The 19,494-nt window shown below is 40.1% G+C and overlaps 1 protein-coding gene across 1 annotated transcript in view; it reads left to right on the top strand.

Annotated features, from left to right (window-relative positions):
* Window positions 1-19,494, top strand: part of sfl (N-deacetylase and N-sulfotransferase sfl) — a 236,944-nt gene that overhangs the window by 63,439 nt on the left and 154,011 nt on the right. Inside the window, exon 3 of the mRNA XM_067351321.1 lies at window positions 15,897-16,021. The gene's annotated coding sequence lies outside the window, so the exon portion shown is untranslated. The remainder of the gene's footprint in view (window positions 1-15,896; window positions 16,022-19,494) is intronic.

Below are 19,494 nucleotides of genomic sequence, written 5' to 3'. Positions count from 1 at the left end.
TAGGGATTACTCCCGCCGGTAGGCCGGATTAAAAATTACGCCCGGATTACGGCACACGAAAGGATTTTTGTCATATCTGCTAATGAATCGACGGCCCACATTTTAGAATTACCACAGCCCGTGCACCCGCGCGCGCCCGGAAATGCAAAATCCGGAGGCGGCGAGTTGCTGACGCTACCTTCGCATTATATTTTTCATACCCTTGTTTTGGGAGAAAAAAAAATATTATTTCTGCTTACGTTTTCGTCAGAAGTGATACGAGTAATTAGATTATACGGATTTCATATTAACGTACCAAATTACGTGCAAACCGCATAAGCGCGCGAGCTATTAATTAATCCTCTTAAAAGATGCGTTATTAGTTACGTAACTTCTATTTTTTGTGTAAAAGGATTGTCTTTGTTATCTCTGAAAATAGTAACATAATATATCATTTTTTAAAGTGAAAATCACACGTTTTCTCTCTCATTTCTCTTTCTTTTATATTTTCGTAATTTAATCAGTCGTTAGTATAAGAATAGAATGTATTTTGCAAAGAGAGTTATATCAAAATTTCTAGGCAATCATCTGTATTACTTAATAAATAATGTAGCGTACAATGATACAATGCTGTTTGCCATTTGACGTTTATTTAATATATTAAATGACAGCTTTTTCGCAGTGCAGCTGAATAAAGTTTCAGATTAAACCATCCCGTTTTCCATTTTATCAATTGTGAATGCATCCACCTATTTTGAAATAAAAAATTATTGATAACTCCTGTAAAATTCTATAATAGGATCAACTGCTGCCACACTATTAATATATAATTTACATAACTCACACACGAGCAAAAAAAGTAGGTAAACTAAAAATAAGTAAAATAAAGTAAATGCAAATTACAACACGACTCCACATCGCAGAGATAAATCGGATTTCGCGATAGCTGTCGGCGTTGACTTTACGAAAGTCGACCGAGTTTACCGCGCAACCAGGCACGGCGAGTTTTATCATGCAGATTTTCTTTTTACATCGCAAGACCAAATATCGAGATTCCACGGAAGAATATCTCAGAACGTGTGGAATGTACTGTGATATGGCGCAACGTCGCGTTTAACAGTGTAAGTTGCAGTACAAGAGCATATTTGTGGAGTATTGTGAGTAAACCTGACATATCGAGAATGCTTATCGACTTTTCGAAATTCTTCTGGGAAAAATCGAGAAATAACTATCGAGTGTAAATGTTGAAGCATTTTTTGCCGGACAATTTACATAATGCCCGATTCTGCATTGATATAGCAACATATATCGATATTTGCGGCGCGGGTCAAGTGTCACCGCAGTGACATTTAATCGCAATTTCTCTGGCACCGTGCCTAGTAGTAATGCTTTACCGCCGGACAGACGCTGGCTGACTTTTACGGACTCTTTCTACTGCGTTAAAAGGGTCATTCGCGTGCGACTATTTTGTTCACTTTAATCACGTTGTTATCGATAAATTCAACCAGCAAGGGTATATATACACATATTTAAAAATGTATATTTATATGAAATATTGTAAAGCGTTCACGTTTATCAAAATTCACATAAATAATGTTACGTCAGGACGTATTCACGTTTTAAAGCATGTAACAAAATAAATACTTTATTTTTGTTACACAATTATGAAAAAAGTATCGTTAAACTACATTAAAACGAATATATGAGAGTTTTTATTTTTAATAAAATCAGACTTACAATCAGAAATATAGATTTTACGTGGCAGATATTGACGTATATTAGAGACACTGATTTTTGTTTAATTAATTTGCATTAATGTATTAACAATAATCGATATTTTACGATTTATTTCGACGGTCGGGAATAATCTAATGCTTACGTAATGATCATGAATTATAGATGCACGTCGATAATCATTAAGCTTTTTTGATTACAGCAGGATTTCTACAAAAATAAAGCGTTATTCGCGTGTATCCACTGTCAAGTCTACCGTGGATGTTAGGTTTATCCTCCGCGGAATAGTCGTATAACTCGGTAACGTTTGAAATCAAATAAGAACTAAACGGACATCCAAGCGAATACAGACACAGAGGATAACATCTAGATCATCTGTACCCTCGAAGCTCACCGACCTGTAAGTCCGGTGCTTTCAAACCTTCCGAGCATTCTTCTCCTCCCCCCCCCCCCCCCCGGGGCCCCAAGCTTCTCCAGACGAGTATCGGGGAAATGAAAAAAGAACGGAAAAGATACCATCGACTCACGTCCAGCGTGCAAGACGACAATATAGGACTATGATGCGCAACAGCAGCCAGAAGCTAAAAAACTATTTCCTCACCAGCGGACGGACGGACATTTTTGCCTTTTGGCCGTGTTTCCGGCGCGCTTTCACGGTTATTGTTCCCCGCCTCCCCTACTTGTTATTATCGTTCTTACCATTTCCTCGCTTCTCGAGCTCGCATACCACGTGGTACAGTACATCCGCGCATGGCACAAATTCCAACCCCCGTGTATAGAACCACCCCCATTCATCCACCCACGGTGCTTGCCTCGGGGATGGTTCCGCTTTTAATCTGGCCCAGGAAAAATCACCGTGGTTTTCTGCACGTCCGTCCGCGACAGACCTCTTTTCTTTCCCCCATCGGATATCCCACACTCCAAACGTCTCACCTTGTCTTGCAAATTCTTACTTTTTCCCGAGCTTTCACTGTCCCGTCCCTCTGAGCGATTTTCAGATAAATTAAGTGATTAATTGTTGAAATTAAAACGAAAATCTTAAAATCCAATGCTCATAGAATAGTGATAACGGAAAATTATAAAAAATCTTTGTAGCAAAATTCAGATAACTATCCGAGAAAAAATGGTATAATTGGTCAGATGTAAATATGTATATTTAGTTATGAAAAAGTCTGATAACATATGGAATTTTATATGATTATATAAAATTACATATATTATCGGACCTTTTCATAACTAAATATACATATTTACATCTGACCAATTATACCATTTTTTCTCGGGTAAATATTAGTAATGTTAATAATTGACAACAAACTTGATCAAATCTGCTATCAATATGCCAATATTGCTAATATTTTGATTACTGGAAGTGTATTATCTAAATAAAAAATCTTTTGTTGTCATTCAATAAATTTTTAATTATTTTTTCAAATTTATGACAAAAAAGTTAATTGATTTTCAAAATTGTTATGTCTAAAAGTATAATCTCCTAAATAAACTCATTTTATATATGTATGATATATAAAATAAAAATTTTAATTAAAATTAAATTTGTTACCACGCATTTCTACTAAATTCTTGAGTAAATTTTTAAAACATAACATTTTTTGTCGTGTAAATTTTTGAATCATTCGAATATAGTAGTGTTCGTCTCGAGTTCCTTTTGTCTCATAAAATGATAGGAGATGCGCAAAAGATGCATATTAGAATTCCAATAAAGCACGCAAAGAAATACGCGAGTGTGGGAAGCAGGAATTTATAGCAATGTTGATGTTCATCGCTGGCTGCTACGGCACGCTATGGTAATCGATAACCATGCAAGAGCGTACGTGTAATTTTTGTTGGCTGTATTTGCGTTTACGAAAAGCTTGCGCAGTTTACGGTAAAATTGCCTCATCCATTAATTTTCTTACAAAGAAGAAGAGGCATTATTACGGAGGTCAGAAGGTCAGCGACCGTTGAAAGCATTGCGTGGCCATAAGATTATAGGAACGTAACTATTGTTTTTCATTATTTATTCATGCAAGCGTTACATTCAAACATTTTACTGTAATGTAATGCGTGATCAAACCGTTTTGAAGTAAGCAATTATTTTATAATAATCTGATCTACAATATTGTATGCGTTTGTGAATTTTGCATTGTAACGTAACATTTTAACGCAGAAATTGTTACATAATTCGCGATAGGGATTTACGATTTTGTTCACATCGTCCTGTCATTCGAATATTACGGAGAATGTGAGCGCCTGGGTGTTTCAACATTGAAACGAATATTGTCACACATGCTTTCCATGGGGATAGCTGTGAACCTTCTTTATACTCGTGAACTTTATAGCCGTCAGGAAACTAGGAATCTGGGTTAAGCAGCCGTCAAGATGAATTTACGGTGATAATATCACAGAAAAATTGCATTTCATTCACTAACAGAACGAGGGGATGGGCCTTTCTTATTACTTCTTATCGATCAACACGTCTGCCTTTTCCCCGAAAGGGTTCAACGTTCGGCCTCAAACATTAGGTCGCTATGAAATGATTATGCGAATCAAATGTACAAATAATGTATGCATTTCGACGTCATTCTTTTCCATAATTTTACATTCTTAATTTTAGCGCTAAACTGAATAGATTCTTTAATCACTAATTGGATTGTTGTAAGTATAAATTGGATTAAATGTTTCAAAATAGATAACGAAAAAATTCTGCTGATGTAAAAATTACGGAGAAAAACGAACCAAAAATAGATAATTTTCTTAAAAAAGTTTAAATACAATCGACTCTCATAAACGTAGAAAATAATTTTCGCGTCCCTTTGAAGCGTTTATTTCTGTAATTGACATCATAAATCACTATTTTTCGAAGTCTAAGTGCAGGCGAAAATGGAGGAAAATGCTAACACCAGCGCTGTGTGCATACGTATGGCGGTACTACTTAGTCGGGAAGATGCGCAGTACGATAGCAAAATTACCATAATGCGATTAGGCGAAGTTGAGCGAATGTGCATACAATCAAGAGTTGGAGAAGATCGAATGGCAGAGAGGAGGGGGAGGGGATGGGGGGGAGAAAGAGAGCTACAAATGGAAGAGCAAGAGAGAATGAGTGTGGACGTGTGTCAGAAGAAGAGCGAAAAGGAGGACGAAGGTATAATAAAGTATCCCACGGCCGACGTAAAGAGCGGCCGTAAAATGCACCAAGTGCCGTGCTCGTAACGGCGTACGAGTTTACTCTCTATTCGCTCTCTCCGTTTTCTTCCGCCACAGATAGCTTCGATCCCGGAGTAAAGTGCTCTGTCGATTGTAGCATTCCGCTGAATTAAAAGTAGCCACCGATAAATGCACGGAGAAGTCCCGCTATGTGTATCGACTTCGTGCGCCGCAGTAATTTCGATTATTCAGGCATGTTTACGTTTAAGCATTTTAGTGCAGAATCGATAACTTTTAGACGTTGCGGATCAATATTTTAGGAAGCGCTATCCAATTGTGATCAATATTTAAAAACGGTCTGTTTACCCCAAATGGATATAGCGGTTTTAATAACATAATTATTAAAACCGCTGCCCAGCGTTACAGCCGTTAAAGCTTTTTGCATTTATTTTTCATGTAAATGCCGCCAATTTATTCCGCGGTATAAAACGCCAATATCATAAACCGTTTAAATAGATATTAATTTGGAATATGCTTATAATCATATGGCAACGACACAAAATAGTATTTGCAATAAATATTTTATGATTATTATCGATGCATTTTCACTGTGATTGCATAATTAACTTTTTTTTGCGCTTCCACTGCATTTCAATAGATAAAGCTCCACTGCTCGGATTTTAATTCATATTGACTATATACATAACTCAACTCGAATATATAAATTAACGTTTACGTATATTCGTCTTTTAGACATTTTTCTACTTTGGAAGAAGACTGAAACAAGATAGCTAAGAGATCTCGAGGGTCGAATGTACATCCCCCTCTAATTGCCGTGGCGTAATTAGCTCGGTACCCAACTACCGCGGAATAATTTATCAGAGTTGTTATTAAGTCCCGACCAAACCGTTACGAAGAAAAATCATCTAGAATTATACCGCCGCAATCTTTCTTATCTGAACATCGATTTAAAAAACACGCCATCATAAATTTTCTTCACTGAAAGGCTTTAAATTTTGATTATATTTACCACCTAGGCATTTTACCAAAATACGATCTCTCGTTTTATCATAAATGAAAAGTATATTTTCATGAAAAATATATTTCGCAAATAGGAAAATGTCGACATTTTCGGAATTTAGATAGATGGGTTATTTGCAAATTATTTAAAAATTACATTTAATAGAAAAACAAAACAGAAAACCAAAATTAATAAAAAAATAATAATAGCATCGATGAAAGGTATAGCGAGCTGAGCGTGCTGAGGAACGATTTAGAAATGTTAAAAGTCCCTGACGTGGGCGAAAATAAAATTAAATGGATAGCAGAAAGCAGAAATAGAACCAAGTGTCGTGAGTAGAATGTGAATAAAAGAGGAAGACGTAGTAGAAGTTGCCTTCAGGGACGATGATGCGCGCAACGTGCACCATCGCCTTCGTCTCTGTTTATGACTCCCAGCCTGTTGATTTGCGAAATAAAGTCAAGCAAGAGAGATCAGAATTTTCACAATAATATTAAACAAACAACAATCTTCTTTTATTGTCAAATTTTATGTCATGTAATAATGATTGTCGGTAAATATCTCGCGTATACACTTTAATGATCAATATTCAGAAGAATATGATGCATTATATTATTTAAAAAAGACATAGATTTAACTGAATTCTATAAATACGTTGTAAAAGTCGAATATAAACATCGCTGCCAGAAAATACGAGTGCAAAATCAGCATATCATATATTTTCGTTCCGTTAGCGCGCCGCGCCTTCGCTGCATTTCGATTTTTCGAGGCCGTCTGATTTGCCTTTCATCGGGAATTTCGAACACCGCGCGAAACTCGATAGACGTACATAAAGAATGAATTTTTGCCCCGCCTTAAGTAGGACGACGCGTTTTCAGACATAAATTTATTCACAGCTTATTTCAGTGAGAGAAAGAGGGAGAAGCGGGGAACACGACGATGATTCCTCGCGCGGTAGTCAGCGACTTATCTATTCCTGCTCTCGTTCGAGTTCTTATTCGCGCGGGTATTTGAGAAATGCGGCATATAAAAGAGAGTCGGCGTAACAGCGAGCGGTGCACGAAGAAGAGTAATGGCGTGCTGTCACAATACACGTAAGCCGTTACTTTAGCATCGATGGAACACTCATCGATAAAGAATTCAGTACCTTATCCACTCCAATTTAAAACTTTTTGAGCGTTCAGCGAGCGACAAATCATTCAGTTGTGTGATATGTAGAATTGCTCTAAAGGGAAAGAATTGAGCGCTCGAGATATCATATGACATATTAATAGCCAGGAAACCTCCTTTTGAAACCTCCATCTTTCCATCAATCATTAGTATCGGAGCATAATGCTCGCAAACATTACGTAGATAATGTATCTAAATGCTAGATATATGCAAATAATAATCTATAAATATCAAAAATTAATTTACAGCGCAAATTAAATGATTCAAGCTGCATCATATTGTATGATGTGTGCAATTTCAGGTTCCATAAATCTAGAAACATTTTTCAGGATGAACCAGCTGATATAGGAAGATGTATAGGTCAAACTAGTTAACCAGCGCATGCACAACGGGGCGAGAGAGAAAGAGAGAAATCGAGAGAGATTGCAGGAAAAAAAAAGTTGCGGGGAATGCGGTCGATATTTGGCATATGCAAAACCAATATGGGAGCACTTGCGGTTATTCCTCGATTCCAAACCTGCCAATTTCTCGTTCTGAACTGAAAATTTTCCACCTTTTAAGCTTGTGTTTAACTCTCACTCTATGTAACTGTACAATGTTATTATAACAACAGTCGAACCTAATAACCATAATTTACTTTGTTACCGTGAGTCGCATGCAGTTCCACAATTTTCTCGATGCTGAATTTTTTCATAAATTCGCCGCAGGGGAAATGCGTTCGATAGCAAAGCATAGTTTTTTGTAAACAGCGCGCGAACCGGCTGATATACGTCGAATGTGTGTGCTCGCCATTAGGAGAGTCGCCGTTTAAACACCGTGCGACACAACGCTACTTAAAACGCGACATAGCGTGCGAGGATATAAAAAAGTTGGATCGACGAATGGACGCGGCGTTGCATTTCGCGCCCGAGTGACGTGTCGTTCGCCGTATGCATTCGTTTCGCTTTGAATTTATGCATTACATAAATACGCTCGTTATATGTTGAATATATACAGTAACATATACGTTAAAAGGAACGACAGTAAACACGTTGACGAAAATTGGATTCCGTCTATTTTATAAAATATTACTTATTTAATAAAAAAAAACTCGACGGAAACGCGTAGTGTACGGGCAATATACTGCGTATTATTAACTATTTCACTATTAGTTCTCTCATACTCTCTATTCAATATTGATTATTCATTATCTTTGATACACGACAATCTATTGCTGGAATTACTGCAGAATCATCTAATTGCTCGTACATGTCAAACTTACTTTAAGGGGCTTTTAGTCGATTTGAACATGCTGAATAATTAACTCCATCTAGAGGAATTATCTGTTAATGCATTATGATTTCTCAGTAATCATCAGTATTATTAGTAGCAGAATTTATTTACGGAAAGATAAATATTGTAATTTATTAAATTGCCGAGTGCACATGGAGTTTTAGACAAAAATTTCAAGAAATAACGATACAACTTTTCGTAAAGGGATTTACAATTTAACATTTTGATATCAATCAAGTACTTATTCGGTGTTTCATATTTCATGTTATGGGAAACTAGTTATCACAGTCGATCAATGTCGCCACGATATGCAAAAATAAAATCGATGCTCATTCCGATCATCATTAACCAATTATTGATATGTATCCAAATGTACTTTGATAAACGAGCAATAAACACACAAATCCCTCATTCAATAACAAAACGATACAATAAATGAAGTGCGAAATTTGACTTTGATATTGTCACGTTGCAAATGAACATTTCTCCTGAGATACATTTGCTCGGATTTCACGCGGAATTTTATTCAACTTAATTTTCTAGCTACCGCGCGCGGCAGCGAGGAAGAAGTCGCGTTCGGATTCTCCTCCGGAGGAACGTAATAAAACGTGAAACCACTGAATGCGAAATGTGCTTTCTCTCTTTCTCGGTAACAGTGACGGAATACCGCGAGAAATTGTCCCCCTTTTTCTTACGACGTCCCTTCGTCCGTGCGCTCTTGAGTGACAACCCTCATTACGAGTCACGATATCGCGATAAAGCTGCCGGATGTCTCGTCACGGATGTGAGGTCAGGTTGAATTTTGCCCGCTGCACTTTACGGTGCCCATTGGATGAAAAATGAAGGATTTAATGAAGCGAATCATCTGGAACTGACAACTGGATGTAAAGGAAAGGTAACAAGGCGAGTCAGTGCTGAATTTAAAAAAAACCGTTTTAGTGCCAATTTCGCGCTCGTTATTGCTCGTTATAATACAAAAGACGGTCGTAGTTTTGTGCCCGCTGCGAGCACTGCGGGACGACTGACGACAACGCGACTAGATTCATCCATTATTTTATGAATAATTATTTTATGAAATTGAAAATATTGTGGATAGATCGACAGTGACAAATAACCGTGTGCTATCGTGTGAGAGGCGCACCGAAAAATGATTACAGTTTAATATCAATTCCCGTGTGTATAAATCACATTTGTACGAAACATGCATTACGCTAAAACGTTAACACGACGATAAAATTCGCGAGCGTACTTTACGCTTCTCGTTATTCTGAAAATTTCATTTTTCGGTGAGCGATTTCTATATTCTGTTCGTTACAACTTTTCGCCAGTAATCAATTTAATTAAAATTTACCGAGAGAAATAAAGTCCTAGTGGCGATACTCGCAAAGCGTAAACTGTTATATCTGCGACAATTTGTGTGCGTGTCGGGTAATACAGCACACACCTGCTAAGTAATTGAGTACGATCATTCGGCATCGGTGCGTTCGATCGACGAGTTGCTGACCGGTTGACGAGTGCGCGTGCGTTTGTCGATGAATAAATTATCGGGTGCCCACCGCGCAGTCAGGCGGTTGCACTAAAGCCAACATTTCCCGAATTTTTATTAATCGGACCTCGGAAACTCAGCGCGCCGAAATTGCGAGTAGCCTGCACAGCGCCGCAATATTAATGGAGCTACGTCACGTCGCTGTGGTTTCGTCCGGGCGGGAATTAATTAACGAGACCGCGCGCCGTGTAACGGAGACGCGCGAAAGAAAGTCCGTGTGTAGGATAAATAGTGGAGCAATTAGCGAAATGCAAGAAAGGGAAAACGGAGCGAAGAAAAGAGCGCAGGTAACGACGTGAGAAAAAATAGTGGTCTACGCGGCTCGGAATGTGTGCGTCTCTCCAGGAATTTCTTTCATCGCGATTCCTTTGCGGACGCATCGCTGGCAAGCATCCGCATATCGTTCTCAGTATTTGTCCATCGTTTCGACCTAACTCGCTTCCTTCTATCTACCTTAGTCGCGTCGTTCTTTAATACATCGCTGCGCATTCCTTCAACCGACCCTGTTTTACGCAAAGATCGCAATCCACGCGTGTAACGAGTTTTTACCTTCCCTTCGCAAGGGAAATTTTATTTGTTTTCTACGTATCCTTTAGTTCGCCCAGCTCGCGCATAAATACATGTCAGGCATTTATATTGTGTCGATAAAATCGGAGAAGATTTTTCGCAGGAAGACAACAATTAGCGGCGCGTGATTAAATATTCTGCATTCATTAGTGAAAAAGTTGTAACTATAATAAATTGTTAATTAGTATTACGCTTCAAAAATCAGTGAAAAATATTTTTATCAATTTTCACGACATCTTTCTCGTTGAACATCCAAATTGAATGTAATCACGCTAATTACAAAATATATTTATCTAGATGACAAAATATCATGCGGATGGTAATGCTGCATGTCATAAATAACCGACGGTTCGATAATACAAAATGATCTGGTTAAATTAAACGTTATATTAAATTGGATTAAACATACGTTTTTATGGCGCGCGCGTGTGTCGCAGTTGCGATATGTCGGGCGATTAATATCTACAGCAGCCGGCCGTCCGCTGATATTAAATTTCCGATGCTTATGTGTAATTTACAAGTGACGTTGTTACAGAAAACACGGAATATACGAATTTTCGCGCCATGAATATTAATGTCACGACAGATTATTAGAAATAACGCGCGTCCGATATATGCGCCTGCCGGCATGACACAGCGATTCCGGGACAATTATTTCCCCATGATGCCGGTATCTCGTTTTCATTCGATTTAAACTGATTTAATTTTACGCCGATGCATAAAATTATAATTACACTGTTACGACCTAGCGGCCTGATGTCAGTCGCGTGCATCAAAACGCTCGACTGTTCTTTTCAACGATTTAACCCACGAAAAGGAACATGCGTCAAACTTCCGATTTCACGGCGCAATTTCAATGTTGTTTGTTAATATCATCGTTTGCCTCGAACGTCGCGTCAATATTGCGATAAAACTCGGGAAAGTCGCACAATAAACCACGCGCATGAGCTGCACCGAATTTCAATCGCTCGTTGGTGCAAGGAAAATACAACGATAAATCACTCGGAGGGACTTAGCGTAATCGGATAACGCTTTTCATAACTCTCACCGGCGTCTTTTGTTTTCGGCCGGGCCGAAAGTACGAAAGTTTCCGTCAATTTCGCCTCCTTACGCGATGCGGCGCGCACCGGCGATGACAACGGCGACGTCTGCACGCGTATTGTGTGCCGGCGCCGTTTTCTCGTTCCCTCCTTCTTCACGAACGATCCCCCCTCCCATGCCCATCCAGATCCTCCCTTGCCGCCAACCCCCCCTGAAGGCATTTCTCTTTTCCGGAACCGCTGCCAAGTTCGACGTCGTGCCCGCCACAACAATGCATCGAAAGTTCCATGAACTTCTGGTTCGTATACCAGTGCGCGTCCTGTTCTTCCCCGGTACCACACGACAGTCGGCCATCTTTCAACCCGTTCGCCCCGTGAAGCGTGTTCCAGCAGTTGCTAGACTGATGGGGAGAGGGACCGAGCGGGACGAGGACATCGCGCGACAGGAACGGAATTTCCATCCACGAACCGAATCGCATGCGGCGCTTAGAATCGTCGAAAGCGACGTTGCAAATCGAGAATCTTTGTCGCCGTGCGCATTCGTTGATCCGCTGATTCGTCTACTCTTTTAAGATGCAAAGAGGATTTTCTGGAAGACGAAAATTCTAAATATTTTCACGAATAAAAGCAACGACTCTTTTCAGCGCCAGACGTATCGCATTATCAATTGAGCAAATTAATCGGCGAGCAATCTTTGATAAATTTGTTGTTTGCGTCACGCAATCAGGATACCATTATTAGATTATTCGGTAATATTCCACGATCGATTGATAAATTGCAGCGGAAGGGAGAAAAAAAAACTGGTAAAACAAAATAACTCGACTTGTGAGCGGCGGTCTAATTTAGTTTCGTCGAGACGGACGATCGCGACGGTAAAAGGACGGAAGTGACTCTCTTCCAGACGGAAGCGGCGGCTTCTCTTACATCCTTCGTAGTTTTCGTTGTGTAATGAGCAAAAAATTGTGGCGCGGCGGGTCTAATGAGATTTCGAATTATGTTGTAGTTAATCCGGTGAGAAAAGGTAACTTTTTCAGTCGTCTCGCGCTCATTGCCACACCTCTCACGAATCCGCACGGCACTGCCTCTTCTTTTCGTGACCCTCTTTTGACACCCTCATGCTTATATGTGACTAGATTACCATCGGGCGCCTTAAAGCTCTGAGGAGATTTTCGTCGCAGATTCGACTTTCTTCCACGCATCCGCGCTCCTACGCGGAAAACGAACGTGAACCAAGAGGATCCACCGTTGAATTCTCCACCCCCACGGTAACAGTCCCCTTTCGCCTCATCCTCTAATACTCCCCATGCCGCTCTTTCTGCCTGCCGCACGCCAACCTGCATTCGATCGCGAATGCGATACAATTTCGACGGTGAGAAGGCGAGGGTGGAATCGACCGGCGAATGGAGTTTGAAATTCCGCCTGACGCAGCGCGAATGCGAGCGAAGAATCGAGCCCAGTGACACGTGGGAAATCACAGCAATCGATTCCATATATTTCTCCACCGTCAGTGATCACTCACGAATACCTGGAATCATTCTTTACGCGTGCTACCGCGCCGCACGCGAGCGAGCCGGTATCTGTTCTACTGGCTCATTGGAATTTCCCGGTAGTAATCGAATTATCTTATGCATATAGCGCACGTTCGTGATAACGATAATGCACATTAACGTGAGGGAGAGAATCAAGCGAGAACGACCTCCGCTGAATGAGCATAGATTTAATTGCGATAGTATATTATGCGTTCATTAGTTGATTTTCTATTCTGCACGTGTAAAAATGTCGAATCGAATATTTAAACTTCTTACATAATATGTAGATGTCAAATGTCGATCGTTTCTTTCCAGCTTTGTCGCGTTATCTAACTGTTATTAAACGATATTAAAATTGAAATCTGATTGCGCTGAATTTAGAAGCATCGCTCGCTCGCGAATCGAAATTCATTTCGTGTCATACGCGTGCTTGCATCGCTTGCATTGTCTTCCAGATTTTATACGCTCTCGTGTTTTATTCATGTCTTACACGGTCATGGCCGCGCACGTCGACAAGATTGGATTTTATTTGGCGAATTGTCTGAAAGAAATTCGACGGTCCACGAAAGTAGATAGGGTAATCTTCGTGACATCTAGAAAATCAGGATAGTCACTTCCAATATATTCCTCTGGCACACGGTGATCACTCACACATTCCTGAAATCCCTTCCTTCGCATGTGGGTCATGCGGCTCGCTGAATTTCAGCCCGCCAGAATTTCCTACGGCGAATAATCGAGTTGCGCGACAGTACGGGACGGCGAAATGATAATAGAAATTGATATCGCGTCTGTCGACGAGTCCACTACGAGGAAAAAAAAGATCGATATTCCATAGAGCGAAAGAGCCATTCGTTTCGACAAATTTCAACACGCGATCCGTCCGCGGCGCATCGATGCGATGAAAGATTGAATCTATGGCTTTCTGTGTACCGCTGCGAGCGATATTAGCCATAAACAATAGTATCGTTTTTATTTGATCTGCAATATATTTGGAAAAAAGTATATAGTTAAATTCGAAATATAAATTGAAGATATTTGTAATTACTATCTTATTAATCGTAGAAACAACATTGGTCGCAATTTTATGGTAAAATATTTTTTCGAGAGAAATTTGCATATAAACGAAACTTTCTCTTATATCTTCGCAGTTTACAGTTTGCCGTTCGCGAAATCCCTGTGTATTTTCGACGATTAGTCGTTCCGCCGAGGCGAACAAGTGGCTGTATTTCCATGCGCGTCGTCGCGTCTGGCGGGGTGAAAATTTCCCTGCAGTTGGCACACCAAACCGGTGTACACAAGCGGCGGCCAAGTGAGCCGGGAATTTAAGGTCGAATAAAGTTGTTAAACCCATTGGGTTCTAAGACCGCGTTTTCTAAAGGATAGGAAGGCGGTTGGAGTTGCGTCTTGCAGGCGTACAACTGCCGTATAAGACAACGTAAACCCTTGTCTGCGAGTTTCGAAACGGTCGTTTCGCACGCGGAGCGCAATTTTTGGTTTGCGGGCGTCGACGCTCGGTGCCGCTTGCGATATAATTTTGCGAGAATCGTTGCCGATTTTTCTCCGCGCTTTCACCTCGCATTCCTTACGTCGCGCCATCTCCATTTTCACGAGCTTTGCATCTCGGCCAAATGCGTCCGATTCTGCATGCAAAACCGCGAATATCGATGTCATGAATGTTCAGCTCCGAGTTGAAAATCATTACGATCCAACCCATCCAGCGGTACTTTCAACGAAGAGATCTACATGCCATTTCGCACGAAATAACACGTTTTGAGGGTACTTGTAAAATTCATAGATGGTCGTTTGCGCACTTTCACAATTCATTTCGTTAAAAATACGCTTTTACGATTTTTAGTACTATTCCATGCGTGCGTTAAATGAAAGACCAATTTGTCGCGTGCTTGTGCGAAAATCGTCGATTGAACAATCAATGATGAATCACCGCGTCAAAGTATAATTTTCATGACGCATCGAATGTGTCACGGTTTGAAATTAACTAGGGTTTGGAAAATTTATATAGTAAATGAAGAGTCGATATTATAAAGCATGCGCGTTAACATTTGCGACAAAATGCGATATATAGATCGCGTCATTTGATTTATTTCATAAGCGGCGGGCGCGACGCGCTATTGTATCGAGTTTTCAAACGAAGAAACTTGCCGCCAATGGTGGTTCGATATAACGACGCGAGAAGAACGACGGTTTGGAGAACGCGTTGGCGCAAGAAAGCTGGGACACAAAGGAAAATGAATAATAGAAGGTGGAGCAAAGCATGTAGGACGCATATCGAGCGATAACAGCCGCCAACAGTGAGAGAAGCTTATCGTTTAGAAAGTAAAACAGCGCACGCTGAATATTGAAGGGAATTTGAATCTCATTTGAATACATCAGCATGATTGGTAAATTATTTTCTCCTGTGTAAAGTTTATATACACAGACGCCTAGGAACAGGGCGTGAACAGCACCGGCGTCGTCTTGTATCAGCCCCTGTTAACACCTAGAGGCGCTTAACGCCGAAATCAAGTGCCGTAGCTTTGCACAAGCGCGCTTTACGTCATCGACGCGAGCGAGCGAGCGAGCGAGCGAGCAAACGAGGTGATATTTTGCCACAAGAGCTTTACAACGTTACGAAAATACAGAAGATAACTGTACACGCTCAAGGAAATATCATCTTCGATAAAAATTCCATTTTCTTCATATTTTTACGAGTACCAACTTGTCTTAACATTTTCATTGAAATATCTTTAAAAATAGTTTCATATTCATTTTTTTTTTAAATTCCTGTGAGGAACGAATGCAGGATATAAATCTGCCGCCTCCTATATGTTATACCTGTATGACATATTGGCAATTACTTTCTTCGAAAACATGATTTTGCTATTCGTCTATTTCAGAGACAGCGAACGAGGCGTCGACACCCTCCCACGGGATAATTTAACGAGACAAGCCCAGACTCCGAAGGGGTCGCGCATCGACGCGTGTACCCTCTTTCACAGGCGCACGTATACACGCGGAGCACGTAAGTTTAATATCTTCGTGTACCAAAGCGCACTAACGCGTCGTGAGACGTCGCCGGTGGCGGGGAGGGTAGAGTGCAAGGAGGGCCAAGATTATTGCTTCAATATTGCCGCGATGTCAAGCATCGTAGTTACGTCTACGTATCCGCCCCCCGAACCACCCTATGGAACCCTTCCTTCCTGTCCACGATCCTCGACGACGGCGGTGGAACGCCGTTCTAATGCCACGTGTACACGTATGCTGGCAGTAGTTGCACGTGTGCACCCTCGACGACGTTTCGCCGTTATTAAGCCATCTCTTACCTGTTATACCCCCGTAAGCTTCGCCACCCTTGCTTTCGGTCTGACATACAAATCGGGAAGTGCTGTTGATAATATCGGAATATCGAAGGGATAAATGTTCATGTTTTCGCAGTTTGTTGAAAATTAAACGTGATTAGAGTTTTTGTATCTCTTAATTTTTTATCATTTATCCAAAGTATAAAATGTATGGAATTTGATACTAGCAAATTTTTTTAAAAATTAAACATGATATACTTTATGAATTATCATTAATATAGTAATATGACACATATAATGTATATATAAAATAGTGTCATTCTAATTATACAAAATAATACTTGAATAGAATAACTGAATTTTGCAGATACCGATAAATTATAATTTTAAACTTTGATCTGTACAATTTATCACATTAAGCTTAACCATGCTTACATATATAGAATTATATGAAATTTATGCGACCGGCTTCTTTAATTATTAGAGAGACAAATAACGGCCTAGTTCATGAACAAACACAACGCATCGGTCGTAGAAGCTGCAGTCGTAAAGATAAAGCTTCAACTTCATGGAAGCAGCTTTGCTCTTGAAATATTGTCTACGAAGAGAAACAAGAGAGTCCCGCATACTGAAAGAATTACGTATGCATGTCTCGTGAATTTCTGGATCACAACAGAATTCCTTTATTCAAAAAACAAATATAGCGCCGTACGTCTTGTGCGGTGAAACAAACAGTCCCGCGTCTGTGAAATTGGAACGCATCTACTATGTTAACATTTGCGACGGAAAGTTCCAGAACATTTAACCTTTTTTATAAATGTGAACATAAAGAATATAAGCAGGTTCAATAAATACTCGTGAGAATGACAAATGAATATCTGAGATGTCCACAGAAATAAATTGATCGATATTTCCTAGTGTTACATTTTACTTTTCTATTGAAAAAATCAGGTTATTGTGTGATAAGCGCTGCACTTTTCAATCTTACATGAAAACTACTATTACGTTGCATATATACGCTTTCCAGTAGCAATAAATAATAAAAGATAGATAGATTATTCATGATTGAATCGTCATATGGCTTCTTTCTTTATACTGGAAGAAAGACTTGGAAATTAGGTGCACTGAATTGCTGCTCATGGTTTTTTCTTTCACAAATTCCAATCAAAGCGCAAAAAGTGCGTTGGTGGAGAACATTATGTTGAATCAATCGGCATTTGTGAAAATACGTTGATTTAGCAATCAGAGTGGAGAGATCGAGAACAAGAGAAGAAGAAAGAGCGACTGAGAGGTCAAGAGATAAACGGAGAGAGAGAGAGAGAGAGAGAGAGAGAGAGAGAGAGAGAGAGAGAGAGAGTGAGTGAGTGATTGAGAAAGGAGAGAGAGAGAGAGAGAGAGAGAGAGAGAGAGAGAGAGAGAGAGAGAGAGAGAGAGAGAGAGAGAGAGAGAGAGAGAGAGAGAGAGAGAGAGAGAGAGAGAGAGAGAGAGAGAGAGAGAGAGAGAGAGAGAGAGAGGCGAGAGAGATGGAGAGAGGGAATGCCCAACAAGCACCACTAGTAATTACAACACGGCTACACGGAATCATTTGTTTGCGCATTGTTGCCGCAAAGCATTGTTGCACAATGAAATGTTCCACCACCAGCGTCTATCATGCACACAGGCACATCCTTCTGTCCTCTTCCGTTGTATATGGTCCTTGTGCAGCTCAAACGCATTGTGCACCCCTCTCGATTCGGCCCACCGATATATCTACGCACACATACACGCCGACGCACGGATTGTGCGCCGACAAACGTTGCATCTTTCAATCTGACGCGGAAACTACGGTTACGCGTACGCTTTCCGGCAGCGACAAATAAAACAAGCGGAATGCAAAGCTGTCCGATTTGTAAGTAGGTTTACCCTGTCATGTACGGACACAACGAGACGGATGCAACCACGAGACGAATGCGCGCGTTGGATATCAGCGCGCTGTATAAATTAATTTTCGCAGAAGCGAGGACGACAAGTCTCCTCTTATTATGAAAATGGTGGTGCAGTTAATAGTGATATGTATTTAAATACAACGTAATTATAATTTTCACGCTTGAAAATTATATATGATTTTAGCAAATTTCTTCTATTTTACGCATTGTAATACCTGTACAATAATGCTTACGAGCATGTGTATTACACGATAAATATTTGATTCGATTAGGCTACAGTATACAATATTAAAATCTGTTTTTATCGACGATATTTAACCGATATATTTATTGTGTAAACGCGAATATTATATTACTATATTGATTTTAAAATAATACATAATATGAACATAAATATATTTTTTTCGAAATTACACCGCGATAATCTTACGCAATTCATATTTATTTAATATTTGCCTCGGATCAGCACGGTACATGGAAAGTATAAATATTTCCCTTGTGCGACAAAAAACAGTATATTTTTAGTTATAATATTGATGAAGCAGAGACACATCTATTTAAGCAAACCAGCTATTCACGCTGATATTAATTCCGCTCTTGCCGCAGATTCTGTATTGCGGTTCCACTGCTGCTAATAACACCGCTCCCAACCAGTCACTCGTTATTTTTCTGTCAAATGCGGATTCCAACAAGGCATATTAATTATCGAAGATGCTACCACAGGCAAAGCAATTTCCTCCCCTCCCTATCCCCTCCCGGCACGAGCCCAACGTCGGTACTGCCAGAAACGCGAGTACGTATTGGTTGCGGACTATACCGGCCGCACGTCGAATATCCGATATCATCCAATATTTCATAATGGATATCCAATATTTACGATAGTGGACAGACGCCTGTGGATGTGCGATGCAAAAAGCGATAGGGGGCGATAGATAGAGAGAAAAGCCGGGTACAAGTAGAAATGCAAAGCGACTGACAATGAGAATGAAAGAGAAGCATAAAAGGGAAAAAAATGGAGACAGGAAAAAACGAGAAACAGCGGGGGCAAGCGGAATCCAGAAGAATGAAAAGGATTTAGATACTAGTGAATTTTCGATCGCGCAAGTGTGGAATACTCGTTTACAAGATTCGATCCGCCTTCGGCGTAACCGAAATCTGCGGTAATTATTCCACGAATGTCCGACATGATTGGAATTATATACATCGCGCTTCTGATTTCGGAAATGCCACCCAATATGCTCCGGTGCACATAGTTACATAATCATAAATAT

This window comes from Linepithema humile, chromosome 3 (assembly GCF_040581485.1).
Source record: "Linepithema humile isolate Giens D197 chromosome 3, Lhum_UNIL_v1.0, whole genome shotgun sequence".
NCBI classification, from domain to species: domain Eukaryota; kingdom Metazoa; phylum Arthropoda; class Insecta; order Hymenoptera; family Formicidae; genus Linepithema; species Linepithema humile.
Note: the sequence above shows the minus strand (reverse complement) of the source record. Positions and strands in the feature narration are given on the sequence as shown.